At 38.1% G+C, this 16,287-nt stretch overlaps 1 protein-coding gene and 1 long non-coding RNA gene across 13 annotated transcripts in view; one reads left to right on the top strand and one right to left on the bottom strand.

Moving 5' to 3' along the window:
- Positions 1–16,070, top strand: part of LOC309655783 — a 39,732-nt gene extending 23,662 nt beyond the window's left edge. Inside the window, exon 2 of the long non-coding RNA XR_014260986.1 lies at positions 207–16,070. This is a non-coding gene — a long non-coding RNA (uncharacterized lncRNA). The remainder of the gene's footprint in view (positions 1–206) is intronic.
- Positions 1–16,287, bottom strand: part of EFCAB11 (EF-hand calcium binding domain 11) — a 228,639-nt gene that overhangs the window by 109,320 nt on the left and 103,032 nt on the right. The gene's annotated exons all lie outside the window — the stretch shown is intronic.

Here is a 16,287-nt window from a genome sequence, read left to right as displayed (position 1 = left end):
AAATGTAGAGTTGTTGAAGTAAGTTTCTTTCTTTTTTAAAAAAGAATAGTATGTTTGTATTTTAGAGTTTTGTTAACATCTTTCTAAAGCTCTCTCTAAAGTATTCAGGGAGTTCTGCAGTAAGGAGACAAAGAAACTAAGTGAAATTTCAATGCTGATTCTCCAACAAAATATTAATTATTTGCCTCTTTCCTCTCTCCTTACAGGCACTCTGCTACATTCCCACTGGTCCCACTACCACCATGATCTTTCCATCCCCAGGACACTGCTTTCCTCAAGTCCTTGCCATTCTTCCCCCAGCTATCATCACGATTCTGCACATTAAACCTCAGTTTCTATGCTGCCATCAAGACAGACTACATCACCAATTTCTCTCATAAAAACAGAAGACTCCCACTCTGCCCACACAATATGGTTAACTCCTTAACATTAAGTCTCTCATGAGCTACTGCAACCTCTACTTCCAGCCTTATTTCCAAAATTATTTCCTTATTCCCAGACTCTTATTTGTTAGTGCTTAATTCCTATGTACCACCCTAGGCCCTGGGGGTATAAAAATGAATAATATTTGTGTGGTGGTTAATTTTTTGTGTCACCTTGGGTAGGCTATGGTGCCTACTTGTTTGGTCAAACACCAGTCTAGATGTTGCTGGGAAGGTTAATTTTTTAGATGTGATTAACCTTTAAATCAGTAGACTCTGAGTCTGGCAGATAACCCCCAAAGTGGGTGGGCCTCATCCAATTCGTTCAAGGTCTTACAAGCAAAGAGTGATGTTTCCCAAAGAAGAAGTGATTCTGCCTCCAGAATGCAATATAGAAACCTTGGCTGAGGGACTTCCCTGGTGGTCCAGTGGTTAAGACTCTGAGCTTCCACTGCAGGGGGTGTGGGTTCGATCCCTGGTCAAGGAACTATGATCCCACATGCCGCGTGGTGTGGCCCCAAAAATAAATAAATAAATAAAATTTTAAAAAAAGAAAAGAAAAGAAAAGAAACCTCGGCTGAGTCTGCAGTCTGCAGCTTTCCCTGTGGACTTCAGACTTGCCCGCTCACAATCTTGTGAGCCAATTCCTTAAAATAAATCTCTCTCTCTATATATGTATGTCTTATTGTTTCTGTTTCTCTGGAGAGCTCTAATACCATATGGCTCCTACACTTATGGAACTCGTAGGCTAACCCAGGAAATAGAAATATACACAAATAATTAAATCAAACTTGGAGAGTACCAGAGTAGCCCTTCTCACATAAACAATGAAAGATATATAGAGATATTTTTTTTTAAATTTGTTTTTTGATGTGGACCATTTTTTAAGTCTTTATTGAATTGAATTTGTTACAATATTGCTTCTGTTTTATCTTTTGGCTTTTTGGCCACGAGGCATGTGGGATCTTAGCTCCCCAACCAGGGATCAAACCTGCACTCCCAGCAATGGAAGGCGAAGTTTTAACCGCTGGACCGCCAGGGAAATCCCGAAAGATATCTTTTTTAAAGTGGCTTTCAGAGATTGAACAGCAGAGAGCAGGGCTTATATGATTCCTGAGAAGAAAAACAAGTGAAGAGAGCCCTATAATTATCCTGGCTTTCTGCCTAGAGGTACCATCCGAACTGAGGTAAAGGGAAGGGAAACTCAAGCAGGGGATGGCGGTCTTACTGAGCTGAGGAGACAGAGGTCAGAGTCTGGGGCACAGAGCACCTAACATATTTGACACCAGGAGCCTATCATTTCTTAAACACCTCTCTTCTCTGTATGACAAAATTATTTTCAGCAATAATCATGTAATAATCAGCAATAATCACTATGTTCTTGATTTATTCTCTGGTTTTAAAACAAACCATTAACGATGCAAAAAGGGAATAAACATCATTTTACAAAATTTTATTGAAATCTGTAAAATAGTTCAGGTGTAAACTAAACCTTACACTTAACAAACATAAATATGATGCCTCACATTTCCCACTTGGTTTCACTATTTTACATTGTAAACACAAAGTAAAACTCTTAAGTGGTCACATACAATGAGACTTTAAATAACTCACATTATTTCTTTATCTTCACAACAACTGTGTTATCGTTGTTTATACCAAATCTATTCTCTAAACATGGGAGTTTCTTATACCACAGAAGATGGAAACACAAACTATATTTGAAGCCAGTCCAAATGATTCTGAACTGCTACTGCTAGAAATGTACTCTCAAAATAAGCACATTTAGCTGTTTAATAAAAGAAAAATATAATAATGTGCAATTTAAAGTTTACACGTGTATTATTAAAACTCAAAAGTAACCTCAACAATTGTTTAGAACGTAGGCCAACAAAACTCCCATTTCCCACCCCATCCCAAGTATTTTATCACCTGATTAGTCAGAGTTGTAGAGACATGATGATAAATACAAGATAGACTTTTAGTCATTTTTATAATTATTTTAAAATTCTCTTCCAACTACATACCTCCAAATTCCCAGCACCTGGGTTGGACTGCTCCCTCCCCCTAACCTTTGGTGTACCTGGGTTGGGAGTGGCTGAGGTCTGGAATTTGTGGTGTGGAGTGCCCTGGGGAAGGAGCCATGCAGAGAAAGAGCTCCAGAAGTCTGCATGGGATTCCCTGAGGACACGCAGGGGTGAGAATGCAGAAAACCTGGGGAAGGAATTGCCAGAGATGAGCCAGCTGAACAACCACTGATCTCACGCAGGGCTTGTACCTGTTGAGGTTCCCCCTAGTGAGACTGGAGAAACAGCGTTGTACACCTTGGCTATTGAGTAGACACCGGAAAGGCCACACCTCCGGAGTGGGGCTAAATTAGCTGTAAAGGGTACTCTACAACTATACAGTTCACCCTTGAACAACACGGGTTTGAACTGCGTGGGTCCGCTTATACATGGATTTTTTTCAATAAATATAATACCTGTATTTTCATTTCACAGATCTTTAATCAAGTGTGGGGAAAAGTTTGTGTTTGATTAGAGATCACAATATGTGGAATCAAAAGAACTAGGGTTTGAGACCTGATTCCGTCCTAACAGTTTTAGCTTCCTGACCTTGGGTGAGTCATCTTTCAATTCCTTTGTGTTTTGAGGCAGAGATAGCAGTACGTGGATTTTTGACTACAAGGGGATCGGTGCCCTTAACCTCTGCATTGTTCAAGAGTCAACTGTACAAACAAAGCTTATAAACAAGCCTTGAAAATCAAGCCCAGTAGCAAGTAAATTTAAAACCTGTCAGAACTAATCTCAGTACTCAAAAGAAGACATCAAAATCTCAACTCTCAACATCATAACATTCATAATTGTGGTAGGCAGAAGTTCTAGGAATGGCCCCCAAGATTCCATACCCCCGAGTCCTCAGAACCTGTGAATGTTATGAGAGATCATTTCCACGATTGTTAAATAATCCAGGTAAAATAATCCAGGTGGGTGTAATCTAATCACATGAGCCCTTAAAAGCAGAAAACTTTCTCCAGTTGGAAGCAAAAGAGATCAGAGAGACTCAAAGAGTTAAGAAGGATGTGACACACCTCTGCTGCTTTGAAGATGGAGAGGACCACATGAGAAGGAATGCAGGCATCTGCTAAGAGCGCAGAGTAGACTGGCTGACAGCGAGCAAGAAAACGAGGGCTTCTGACCCACAGCCACAAGGAAGCTTCCAACAACCTGGATAGGCTTGAAAGCAGATTCCTCCTATGAACTTCCATATAAGAGCTCAGCCCAGAGTTTGCATGCCACAACCAAGGAGCTGGTGAGCCACAACTAAGGAGCCAGTGAGCCACAACTAAGGAGCTCGCCTGCCACAACTAAGGAGCCCACCAGCCACGACTAAGACCTGGTGCAACCAAATAAATTAAAAAAAACAAAAAACAAAAATATCTCAGCCCAGCCGATACCTTGACCCTAGGCAGAGAACTCAAGTGAGCACATCTGACTTATAACCTGCAGAACTGTGAGATGAAACCAGAGGCTGCTGTAAGCTGTTAAATTTCTGATAATCTGTCACAGAGCAATAGAAGATTAATAAAATAAAGTCTAGAATCCAATAAAAACATTGTTATACATGCTAAGAAGTAAGAAAATGTGACCCATAAACAGGAGAAAAATCAGTCAAAAGAAACAGAACCAAAAACAACAAAGACAACAGAATTGGTAGACAAGGACTTCTAATTATAAGTATGCTCCAGGATCAAAGAAAAGATAAACATAATGAAGAGAGAAATGAAAAACATAAAAGAGAACCAAGTGGAACTTCTAGAGACTAAAAGTATAATATCTGAAGCAAATAATTCATGGGATGAGATCAACATCATATTAGACATTACAGAAAAAAATTGTTTGTGAAGTTAACGAAATGGAAATAGAAACTTTCCAAATTGAATCTGAGAAAAAAAAGGCTGAGAGTGAAATGGAAAGAACATCAGTGACTTGTGTGGTAATACAAAGTGGTCTAATTTACATGTAATTGGAGTACCAGAATATCAGGGAAGAAGAAAAAACATTTGAAGGAATGATGGCCAAACATTGTCCAAATTTGGTGAACACTAGAATACCCCTGATCCAAACTCAACAAACTCTAAGCAGGATAAATAAAGAACACTATAAAAAGGAACATCATAAGCAAATTGCTGAAAACAAACAAAACAAAATCTTAAAAGCAGCCAGAGAAAACGACACATATGTTCAGAGAAAAAAATGTATAAAAATTACCACTGACTTGTCATCAGAAATAATGGAAACCAGTTAGAATGACAACTTTAAAGTGCTGAAAGAAAATATCCTTCAAAAATGAAAGTAAAATAAAACGTTTTCAGACAAACAGAAACTGAGAAAATTTGTCACCAGTAGACTAGAAATTTTAAGGAAGTTCTTTAGGCTTATAAAAAAATTATAAAGAATGGAAAATTGGATCTACACAAAGGAAAGAAGAGTCCTGGAAATAAAGGTAAGAAAGGAAGGGAAAAAGAAGGACAAATAGAAGAAACAGAAAATAAATATGAAGATGGCAGGCTTAAACCCCACCATATTGATAATTACATTAACTGTAAATAGGATAAACACTCTAATTAAAAAGAAGAGATTGTCAGAATGAATAAAAAAGCAACTCAACTGTATGCCATCCTTAGGAAATCCACTTTAATCATAAAGACATAGATAAATTAATAGTAAAAGAATAAAAAAAGATAACAAAAGAGGGATGGCTATATCAATAACACTTCAGAACAAAGAATACTATCAGAGAAAAAGAGATATTTCATAATAATAAGAGTCAATCAATTAATCAAGAAGACATAATCCTAAATGTATATATACCTAATAAAAGAGCTTAAAAACACATGAAGCAAAAAACTGAGAGAACTCAAGGAAGAACCAGACAAATCTATTATAGCTGATTATTTTAATACTCCTCTGGTAGTAAATATTGACATCTAAAAGATATTCATTCCACTCCATTTCTAATGGAACATTCACCAAGACAGATGCTGAGACATAAAAAAAGTTACAATAAATTTAAGGAGCTGAAGGGAACAGAATTAAATAAAAAATCAGTAACCAAAAAATCTGGAAAATATCTAAATATTTGGAAATTAAGCAACATATTTCTTAACAACCCATGGTTCACAGAAGAAAACACAAAGAGAATTAGAAACTATTTTGAACTGGATGATAATGAAAACACAAAATGTGTGGAATGCAGTTAAAGCACTGCTTAGATGGAAATATAAAGTTTTAAATGTTTACATTGGAAAAGAAAAAAAGACTAAAATCAACGATGGAAACATCTACTTGAAGAAGCCATAAAAAGATCAAGTAAACCAAAATAAGTAGAAGGAAATAATAATATAACAGCAGCAAAAATCAATGAACTAGAAAATGGAAGAATAATACAGAAAATAAATGACACCAAAGATGGTTCTTTAAAAAGATCAGTAAAATTAATAAACCTCTAGCTAGACTGATGAAAGGGAAAAAACCCCACAAATTACCTATATCTGGATTGAAGGTGAGGCAGATCTTACAGCCATTAAAAATATTGTTAAGAGAATACCATGCATAATTTGTGCTAATAATTTTGAACTTAGATGAAATGGACACATTTCTTTTACATTTAACATTTCTTTTAAAAAAGAGAACGAGAGAGAAGAAAAAATCAGAAGCAAATATGGCAAAATGTCAGAATCTGTTAAATTTGGTTGGTAGGCACCTGGGTGTTATGATATCTTCTGCATGCTTGAAATGCTTCATAACTAAAATTATAAATTAATTGAGGAAAAATTATTTCTCAGGATCATTCAATCAACAAATATGTATTGACCATCTACTATGTGGTAGGCATTGGAGCAGTGTCCTGGGAATACAGTAGCCAATCAGACAGACAGGTCTCTGCCCTAATGGAGTGCAGTTTGGTAGGGGGGAGATGAACAAGGAAATAAAAAAGATCTACAAAGATTGTGGTAAGTGCTATGAAAGAAATGAACCCATGATGACATATTTACAAGGGGAAAGGGTTGAAGGGAAGCAGTCACATACGAGAGCTTGGGGAAGTGAATTCCAATGAGAGAGAACTGTAAAGGTGGGAGTCCCACAGCTGGAAAGAGCTAGAAAGACGAGAACAACTGAGAAGAAGAAAGCGGTTTGAGATGAGGTTGAAGAGGTTAGATTTTAAGTGCAATAGGATGTCACTGGAGGTTTTAAGCAGAGGAGCTGGTTTTAAGGCACTTGGGTCACCATATAGAAAATGGATTGTCAGAAAGAAGGGCTGGAAGCCGGAAGCTATTGCAAACTTCAGGGGAGAAATGAGGATGGTGTGAGGCAGGATGGTGCAGTGCAGATGGAGAGAGGTGGGATCATTTGAGATTTGCCATCTATGACTTGACCTCAGTGTTTAAAGACGCGAGCTTGTCTTTTTTTTTTTTTTCCTACAAATACACATCCAGGTAGAAATAGCCACCCCATTCCCCACTCTTAGTTGTCATCATTACTGCAATGATGGGTACACGCAGCAGCCTCAAGTTTCTTGCTTCAGTGGGCACTCCATTACCATCAACCCCTGGGGGTGATCCGATTAATCACGATGCCACTGCATGACGTGGATTACTACCACTCCACTTCCCACCGGCAAGCTGCTCGGCACTGCATTCAGGGCCGGACACAACCAAACCACTGCCAGACCAGCTGGGGCCACTGCCAGTACATCAGCTGGGATCCAGTCAGGAAGTCCAGTCCAGAAATACAACAGTTATTTTAAAAGAGAGATTTTAACCTAAGAAATAGTTAGACAGGTATTGGAGGACTACAAGGCAAAAGGGAAACACTGCAGTTATTAAAAAGAAAAAAAAGTCATAACTATGAGTATATGAAGCCTCTGCCATCGTCAGGGCTGAAGACACAGAGGGAAGAGGCTGAGGTTACGACCTAGAAGGCTGGTGGAGGGTCCCGGGAAGCTGGAGCCCACCCTCCGGGAGCTGTGGCTGATGTCTCTGAGGGGTCCAGGGTGAGAAACAGTGGGAAACTAGAACCAACAGCAGGTGCTGGAATGAAGTGACCCTTCCGGGAACCGAGAGGAGACAGGGAGGAAAGAGCCACTGCTGCTCCCTTCTCCAGCCGTCAGGCATCCTCTGCACGTTGGGAAGATGGAACCTGCTGAGAGGCAGCTGGTAAAGGAGAAATGCGGCTTTCAGAGTCTTATCCCAGCCTCACCATGCAGAGTAGAGAAGGGTGGGTTTGGGGCTGAGAGACAAGAGCTTAATAACCAACACACGCTGCTTTTTCCATGATCACGTTTCATGAAACAATTTTATTCATTCTTGACATGTGCCTTCATATCAATGTTTTCATTATCACCAGAGCCACTTTTAGAGACATTAACTCTATTTTCCAGAGCATGTCATTTTCACATCCATTAAAGTTGTCTGGAATACAGGACTTTGTAAATTCCATGCTTGGTACTGACACTAGAAATTTTTACCTAAAGCCACTTGGTAGCTATTTGCATAACATTATAACATGTATGTTTTGGGTTTCTTTTTCATTCAATCTGAGATTTATATTTGTGATCTCTAATATGTAACCACTTACTGGATTGCTTTTAAAGTGATCTTTAAAGGCTTGTTTACAATGACAGCCAGTATTTGCAGTTATGAGTTTATAACATCAGGCAGAAGAACTGGATCTGTGTGACATTTCCTTCCTCCTTTATTTGCCAATTTCATCAGGTAACCTCTGTAAGCATCAAAAACTCACACTGACTGAGGCTGCTGCAGGCTCAACACTCTTTTCTTGTTCAAAATAAAGTAACTGAGAACATGTCTGATAGTTTGAAAGACTTCGTAAGAGAACTAATTCTTTTCAGAGGGTATGTTTTGAAGAAAAGCCTCATTTTCTATTAAGTCCCCTAAGGCAGTGCTGCTTAAATTCTCTTTGGTAAAGGACCAATTGAAAAAATTTTTCCAGTCGGTTGCAAACTGCTACTTTGTAAAACTTAATAAAAATGAATTACTAGAAAAATGAAATAAAAAGACTTACAAGATAAAAGCTGCAATTCTGTATTATTAGTTCAACCAACAGGAAATTATACTGCAATAAATATTACCAAAGTATACATAAGGAAAAACGTATGAAAATTGTACATGTTGTTTGTTCATTGAAAGTATGTATGTAGGCAACTAATATGCAGTATAGGCTCACTATTACACTTGTAACTTTTTTTTTCATTTTGAGGGAAAAAAAATGAATCCCCATATTAAATGTCTATAGGCACACTTTGAATGAACACAGTGTATATAAATGCTTAAAATTTTTAATGTGACAAATTGACTTGCTTCTTGATTGATAATTTATCTAATCTAGGTGGTTTTGCCAACAAGGCTACTTGTAGTTGATAAGGTACATCTAAACTATTTCTATGTTTTATGTTAATAATAATAACAGTCTCACAGAATGGAATAGAAGAAGAGGTTTTAGAGCAATTTCAGCAAGCTCAGTTTGTTCACTTTAAAATTTTATCTAAAATGGAGAAAGTACTACTGTGTTTTCAGAGTCCTTTAAATCCTTCAAAAGAAGTCAGTTCCAGCAATGTATCTTGTAAGTTATGGTTAAATTTAAGTTATCTTTTGATGAAAGAAATAGATTCTGGATCCATGAATTTTTTAGGCGTAGATCTTCTTTTGATGGAAAATAAAATTCAAAATGCCTTATCAAATTTTAAGGTGTTTTGTGATAGCTTTTCACAGATGTGCAGTATAAAGATCACCTGCATCACTGATAATTGTTAATTTATGGAACGTGTGTCATAATAATCTGTAGAAACTCTGTTCTTCCAAGCTCCTTTCTTTTTTTTATCAGCCACTGAAAAACATGTTGCATTTCTTCTTTGCATGGAAATATTGAGATCATTAAAAATAATGAAGGTATTAGATACATACGCAATCCTGCTTGTCCAATTCATATCTTCAACAAGCCGGGATCAAACTGTCTTCTGATTTTACAGAAACGTTTAGAGTTGTTCTATAAATTGAACATTCTCGAACACTTGTCCTCTTGATTATCATCACACCTCAGCATGTAGTAATAGCTGTTCATGATCTGCCTACACAGTATCATGTAACACAAGAGAATAATCCAGAATTTAACACACCAGCCTTTACCTAATTCATGATTTTTAGGACGGCACTAAGCCCACAGTTTAGTTCCACCAACATTTCTTTTCATAGCAGGACTTCCTCATGAGAGAGACAGCCCGCTGATTTACATTCTGGTGCAGCCCCTAAATCAGGGCGATGTCTTCAGGATGTTTTCTGCACCATCGGAACACGCTCCTACACAAAATGTAAACTCCAATCCATGTTTGTTGACAACTAATCCTTCATCTACACAGTTCAGACTTAGTTGTTTGTCAGCGACAAAACTGAAAAAAGAAATTCTTCCTTCGTATCACCAACATGTTCAAATTGCACATAAATAGGAATATGAGTGAAATTATCGCACTACAATGAAAAAACATGTTGCTGGCTTCAGTTGCTCTATGAGTTACTCCTCCACACCATTAGCCGGTTCCAGAATAGGCTGAGCTGTGGGGGCCCTGGAAGTATACTTGAGCTACCTTCTGTGTGCGGATTCAGCCAACATTTCTGAGCAAATACCTTTGATACAATCCTTCACCAATGTCTCACCAACTGTATATGGATTTTAGTCTTGGCGAGCTGAAACACTACTTACTAAGAAGCCTGTAGAACCCTCATGTTTATAAGAGAAATACTGAATATCTGTTTCAATCAGCTTTTTAATCCTCTATTCTTTCTTTCAAAATATTCTCGTGGCTTTGAACTTAATTATTATTTTTTTGGATGCCATTAAAGAATACTTTTTTTGTGTGTCATCGTGGATTCTACTACCCTATATGTTTTGATGGTTCCATTGCTTCATAGCCAGTATGTCTCTACAAATCACTAAACATTATGCTTTTAGGATGTCAACATCAATGACAGCTATAAACTGAACTCAGTATGTGAAGGATCACAGTTTTGAGGAAAACAAATATGTACTCTTGGGCCTTTGTTTCTTCAGAATCACTTCCACCTTCACCATTTGGTTTATACTCTTGCCACATTCAGAAAAGACAAGTGTTTCCTTGCCAACAAGCTAACAAAAAACTCCAGTGAGGCTTGTTTTACCTTCTGTAACTTGAGGGTGAAAATAATCAACATAAATTTTATTTCTTTAATTAACTAATAATGTTAAACAATAAAATGAAAATTTTTGATTAAAAATGAAAACTTGTAAATATAAGTTATAAAAAGAAATGCTTACATCTTCACAGGTTTTTATACACTTTGAGAATACAGCTGATAAACCAATCATAAACTATCACATACTGTAATACGGTCCTATTGTACGGGATTATTTATGACACAACTTGCACCACATGACTCACCATTTGAGCTTGCCAGAACTGAAGAGGTCTATACCCTGTTCAATGATATGAATCTGCCATTGTGAATGTGGCATCATGACAATTTCAAACTGCTGTAAAAGCTTCTAATGCTTACTCTCAATGTCTATACCTAACTCATCACGGACCAGCACTGATCTGCTGACCACACTTTGAATAGCACTGTAATAAGGTATTATGAATAGAGAACCAACATTATTTGCTGATGAATTGCATTAGGGATGTGGGATAAGGGGAGGCAAGTAAAGGGAAGGTGGGATTCAAGGAAGACCCTTGGGCAATTTTTAGCTTGAGTCAATGGATGGATAGTGATGCCACTTACTGAAGTAGTAGGGAGAAATATGTTTGATCATGTGAAGTCTGGGATGCCATGAGTCGCCCAAGTAGAGGTGGTAAGTATGGATGAGCCTGGATCTTAGGGCAAGATCTGGTCTGAAGGTGTAACTTTGGAAATCACCAGCATTTAGGTGTTGTAACTCTGCATAAGATCACGTAGGGGAAAAACGTGGATAGAGAAGAAAACCAGGAACAAGACCCGAGCTCTCCAACATGCAGAGGTGGGTAGAGGAGGGGAGTGAGTCAAGGATGGAGAGGCTCTGGGTAGACGGTTCTGATGTGTATCACTGGATTAGTCATTTTCAACGTTCCCCATTGAGCATAAGCAAGGAGCAGATCTTCCCCTTTGATTTGCAGAACTCTTGACACAGAGCACTGCCTATAGAAGCACTTAATAAATAAGCATCGGATGAACGAATGAAAGACACGATAGCCATGAATATTAGTGTATCTACTATTCTGGTACTGAAATTTTGTGGCACTTTAATTTCATAAAATGCCTAACGATTATCTGTATGACTAACTTACTCCTTCAAATGAACAGCAGCTCCTTCAACGAACAGAGCTCTTAACTGTTTTTGCACCATGAACCCTTGTGGCAGTTTGATAAAGACTCTAATTTTAAATGCATAAAATGAAACCAATTATACTGAAATAGATATGAGTATTAAAAAAACAAATTAGCAATAAGGTATTATAGGTGCTTCTTTATTAACACATTAAATAACAAGATCTAGTGGCGAGACAAATAACTAGTGGTGGGTAAAGGAAAGGGAGGATTCAAGGGAAGGAGGATTCACTGTGATTCCAAAGCAGGGAAGAGGGTGAACAAATTCAAGAGAGCCACAACATTTATACTATGATACAAAAATATCTGTGACTTCTGTTAGTGACAAAGTCCCAGATACTGTTAAAATGACTGTGCTTGGTTGGCAACGTTTCCAGTTTAAAAAGATGCTGAATATCCATCTGAAGTCTACGTTCATGGACCCCAGGTGAAGGATCCCTGAATTAAAAGGTCCCTTTCACTTGTAACCTCACCCCTACATCCAGGTTAAGTTCTATTTTAAAATACATCTTTTTTTTTTTTTTTTTACAAGAAGAATCATATAGTATACCAAATGTACAACCTTTATGGAAAGCAATTTACAATACCTATTACATTTAAAATAAGCATGCCCTTTGGCTCAGCAATTCCACTTCTAATAATTCACCTTGAAGAGATAGCCCCACATGCGAGCAAATAAATATGTATGTGGACGTTCACAGCTGACACGTTCATAGCATCTGTTCATTCAACAAGTAGCTACTGTCAGCCTACTGTGGGGCAGGCACTCGTCCAGATGCTGAGGATTCCACAGAGAACCAAACAGACAAATTTCCTGCCCTCCTTATCTTCCAGGGGTAGAGACAGATAATAAGCAAAACAAAAAGTAACCTCTATTGTAAAGTACATTAGATGGTGATAAGTACTACAGAGAAGAGGGCTAGAGAAGGCTGGGAAATGTTCTTTATAAATACCCTGAGCAAGGAAGACCTCACTGAGAAGGAGACTATTGAACACTTGAAAGTGTTAGGAAGCAGGCTTGTGTATATCTGGGGGAAGAGCATTGCTGACAGAAGGCAGAGCATGTGCAAAGGCCCCGAGAGAGGAGCATACCTGGCATGTTTGAAGACAAGTGAGAAGGCGAGTATGGCTGGGGCAGCATGAGCAAAGTGGGAGAGCTATAGGTGAGTATGGGCGGGGGAGACAATGCCGGCGGGGGGTGGAGGTGGTGGGGGTGATCATTTAAGGCCTTGTCCACCAGTGTAAGGACCTTGGCTTTTATGCAAGTGAGACAAGAATCCACAGAAGCGTGGCCTGACCTGCCGCACATTTGAAAAGGATCCCTCAGGTTGAGAACAGACTGTCGGGTAAAGGCAGAAGCATGGAGCTGACTTGGGAGGCCGAGCTGGTGCTGACATAATGGATGTGGAGAAAGAGAAAGGAGCCTGAGATGATTCCAAGGGTTTTGGCATAAGCAACGCAAAGGATGGAGTTCCGTGAATTAAGATGGAAAACTTTAAGATAAGCAGGTATGGGGGAGAAGATCAGGAGTTTGGCTTTGAATGTGGAGATGGCTATCACACATGCTTGTAGAGAGTTGGATGCAGAAAAATAGAAAAGCTAGAAGCAATTTAAACATCACTAATAGGGACTAGTTAAGTAAATGATTATATATTGATAAATAGCTGTTATAAAGAATGTGATATAATCATACTATTATGAAAATTTGTCTGTGATGTATTACATGGAAAAGCAAGTTGCACAATGGTATGCAGTATTTTAATATTATATTTATGCATAATCTATGTGTGTAAGCATGTGCATGTATATGTTAGTTTATATGTTCAGAAAAAATGTGGATGAATATACACCAAACAGCTAATAATATTTATCCAGGGAATGGGATTGGCAGAGGGGAGAAAGGAAGAAACTCATTTTACTTTAGTTTCTATACTGTTAGAACTTTTCAAATGAAGAACATGCATTATATATATACTATAAAAGCTAACAAAGATTGAGAAGTTTTAAAAAGTGTTTTAAATGATGCTTGGTTAATATGTACGCAAACACTCGCAAACCCAGGCACATTTCATTAGTTATTACTATTTTTTTTTTTTTTTAGATTTTACTGAAGTATAGTTGATTTACAATGTTGTGTTAATTTCCTCTGTACAGCAAAGTGACTCAGTTATATATTCTTTTTCATATTCTTTTCCATTATGATTTATCACAGGGTATTGAATATAGTTTCCTGTGCTATATGGTAGGACCTTGTTGTTTATCCATCCTATATATAATCGTTTGCCTCTGCTAATCTCAAACTCCCATTCCTTCCCTCCTCTACCCCTGCCCCCACCCCGACCCTTGGCAACCACAAGTCTGTTCTCTATATCTGTGAGTCTGTTTTTATTTTGTAGATATGTTGATTTGTGTCAAATTTTAGATTCCAAGTGATATCATATGGTATTTGTCTTTCTCTTTCTGACTTACTTTGCTTAGTATAATAATCTCTAGGTCTATCCCTGTTGCTGCAAATGGCACTATTTCATTCTTTTTGATGGCTGAGTAATATTCCATTGTGCATGTACGTATACACACCACATCTTCTTTATCCATTCATCTGTCGATGGACATTAGATATTCTTTGAAATGAGGTAGAAACTTTGTGATTGCAGCTCTCAGCTGAAGTGGCAAGCAGTCCGAGATACAGGGTGGATGGTGGTGGGAGGTAAAAGAGTGAAAGAGGGTATGTGGAAAGGGGAATGGAGGAAATAAAGCAAGGGATAGGCATACTTCAGAGATCTAACACTTGGGCTGGGACAGTACTGAATCTCTAGACACGTTTTTGTTTGGCGAGCACAGTGCTTTTTCCATTTGTTAAACATGGATGCCTTTAGGCAACTTAGGAGCTCTCCAGGTTGCCAAAGCCCCACCACTGCCTGTGATCTCCCACCCAGCCTAAGTCACACATTTATGTTACCGCTGCAGGCAATGGCTTTTCCACTCCTAGGCTAACATGCATTGGCCTCTTATTCTGGGCTGGGACTGTATTCAATTCTGCCTTGTGCTCTCTTGGGCCCCTAGGTAACGCCAGAAGATTAAGAGCATTAATAATGTTTCCCACGAAATCTGCACGTCTCATCTATCTCCCTTTTAGCCATATTCATATTCTTAGACATGTCGATAAAAATTAAAGCGGACGTAATACCAGTTTTAGTTCATACTTACGTTGTAAAAACGTGAACTGTACAAATCAGCAGGCAATGGAACCCTGACATCTGATTTCATTTTGACAATTCCTTCTTTCCCTGAACTGGTAAGAGTTCCCTCTGCTTCAGTAGAGTAGCACAAAGATACCACAACCCAAATCACTATTAAAATGACTGTAACAGGGAAAGATGGAATATAATAATATGACACATATGCAAAGTAGGTCCTGCTGGCAAACACATTCTGAAGGTGGGGAAAAGAAACCTTGGCAGGTAAAGGCCAAATAAAGTAAAAAATAAACTCAGCGTCTCTTTTTGCCATGCATCCTTCTGCACATTAAATAATACCCATTCTAAGATGACTTTAAGTGGCTATTAACATAATTAATTGTGGAATGAACGATGAATGAATAAACAAATAAATGCTCTACATGTGGCATCTCTTTATCTCAATGAAAAGAGAGCCCTGAATAGTTCTCTGTGGAATTCTTTTTTCAAAGTGGGTTTCAAGATCTAATTATGGCCCCTAGGCTGATGTTTGGCCCTCGAATTTTGGGTTTGGAACATGGAGCTAAGAGAAACTTTACGACCTTTCTCTTAGCTAGAAGGGAAAAGGCCATAATGTTTAATCACATGTCTCTAGGGGAAAAAAAACAATTTTGAAAATGTTCTATTTCTAATAATCATGGAACATACATTGCCTTTTAAGATTTGTTTCTCAGAACAGCAGAACTCATTTAGTCTAGGAGAGGACAGTGTGGCTTAATTATTTTTTTTTCTTTTCTAGATTCTCTGCCAAGAACTACAGAGCAAAATGAAATGACAGCACAGGAGACAGCTGCTAAGTTACCTCTTTGTTGTATTTCTAATAAGATAGCGACATCATTTCTGTTGCTAACGTATAGCTGTATTAGTTCTGAAATAAGCTATTATGGTTTTTTCCCCCTCAGTGGACTCCAGTTCCAATAAGTAATACATCATTCATAATTGGAAATGTGTATCCCTCCAAAAAAAAGTTTGCTCCTTCTTGCTTAAACTTTTAAAGACTTGAGTTCCTTGCTTGAATTTGAAACCACTTCCTGATTTGCATACATAATTTGAGATTGATTGAGCACCCACAGGTCAGGGCTGAGAGTTTAATGAATAAGAAGAGAAGCAGCTGAGGGCAGAGCTCTGAAAAAGACAACATGAAGGGAAGGAGACTCAGAAAGCTGCCCGGAAAAGCAGGAAGAGCATGGGTGTCAAGGGCAAAGAGCATGTT

This window comes from Balaenoptera physalus (genome assembly GCF_965194825.1).
Source record: "Balaenoptera physalus genome assembly, chromosome: 2".
NCBI lineage: Eukaryota > Metazoa > Chordata > Mammalia > Artiodactyla > Balaenopteridae > Balaenoptera > Balaenoptera physalus.
This window is presented reverse-complemented; position numbering and strand designations above follow the sequence as displayed.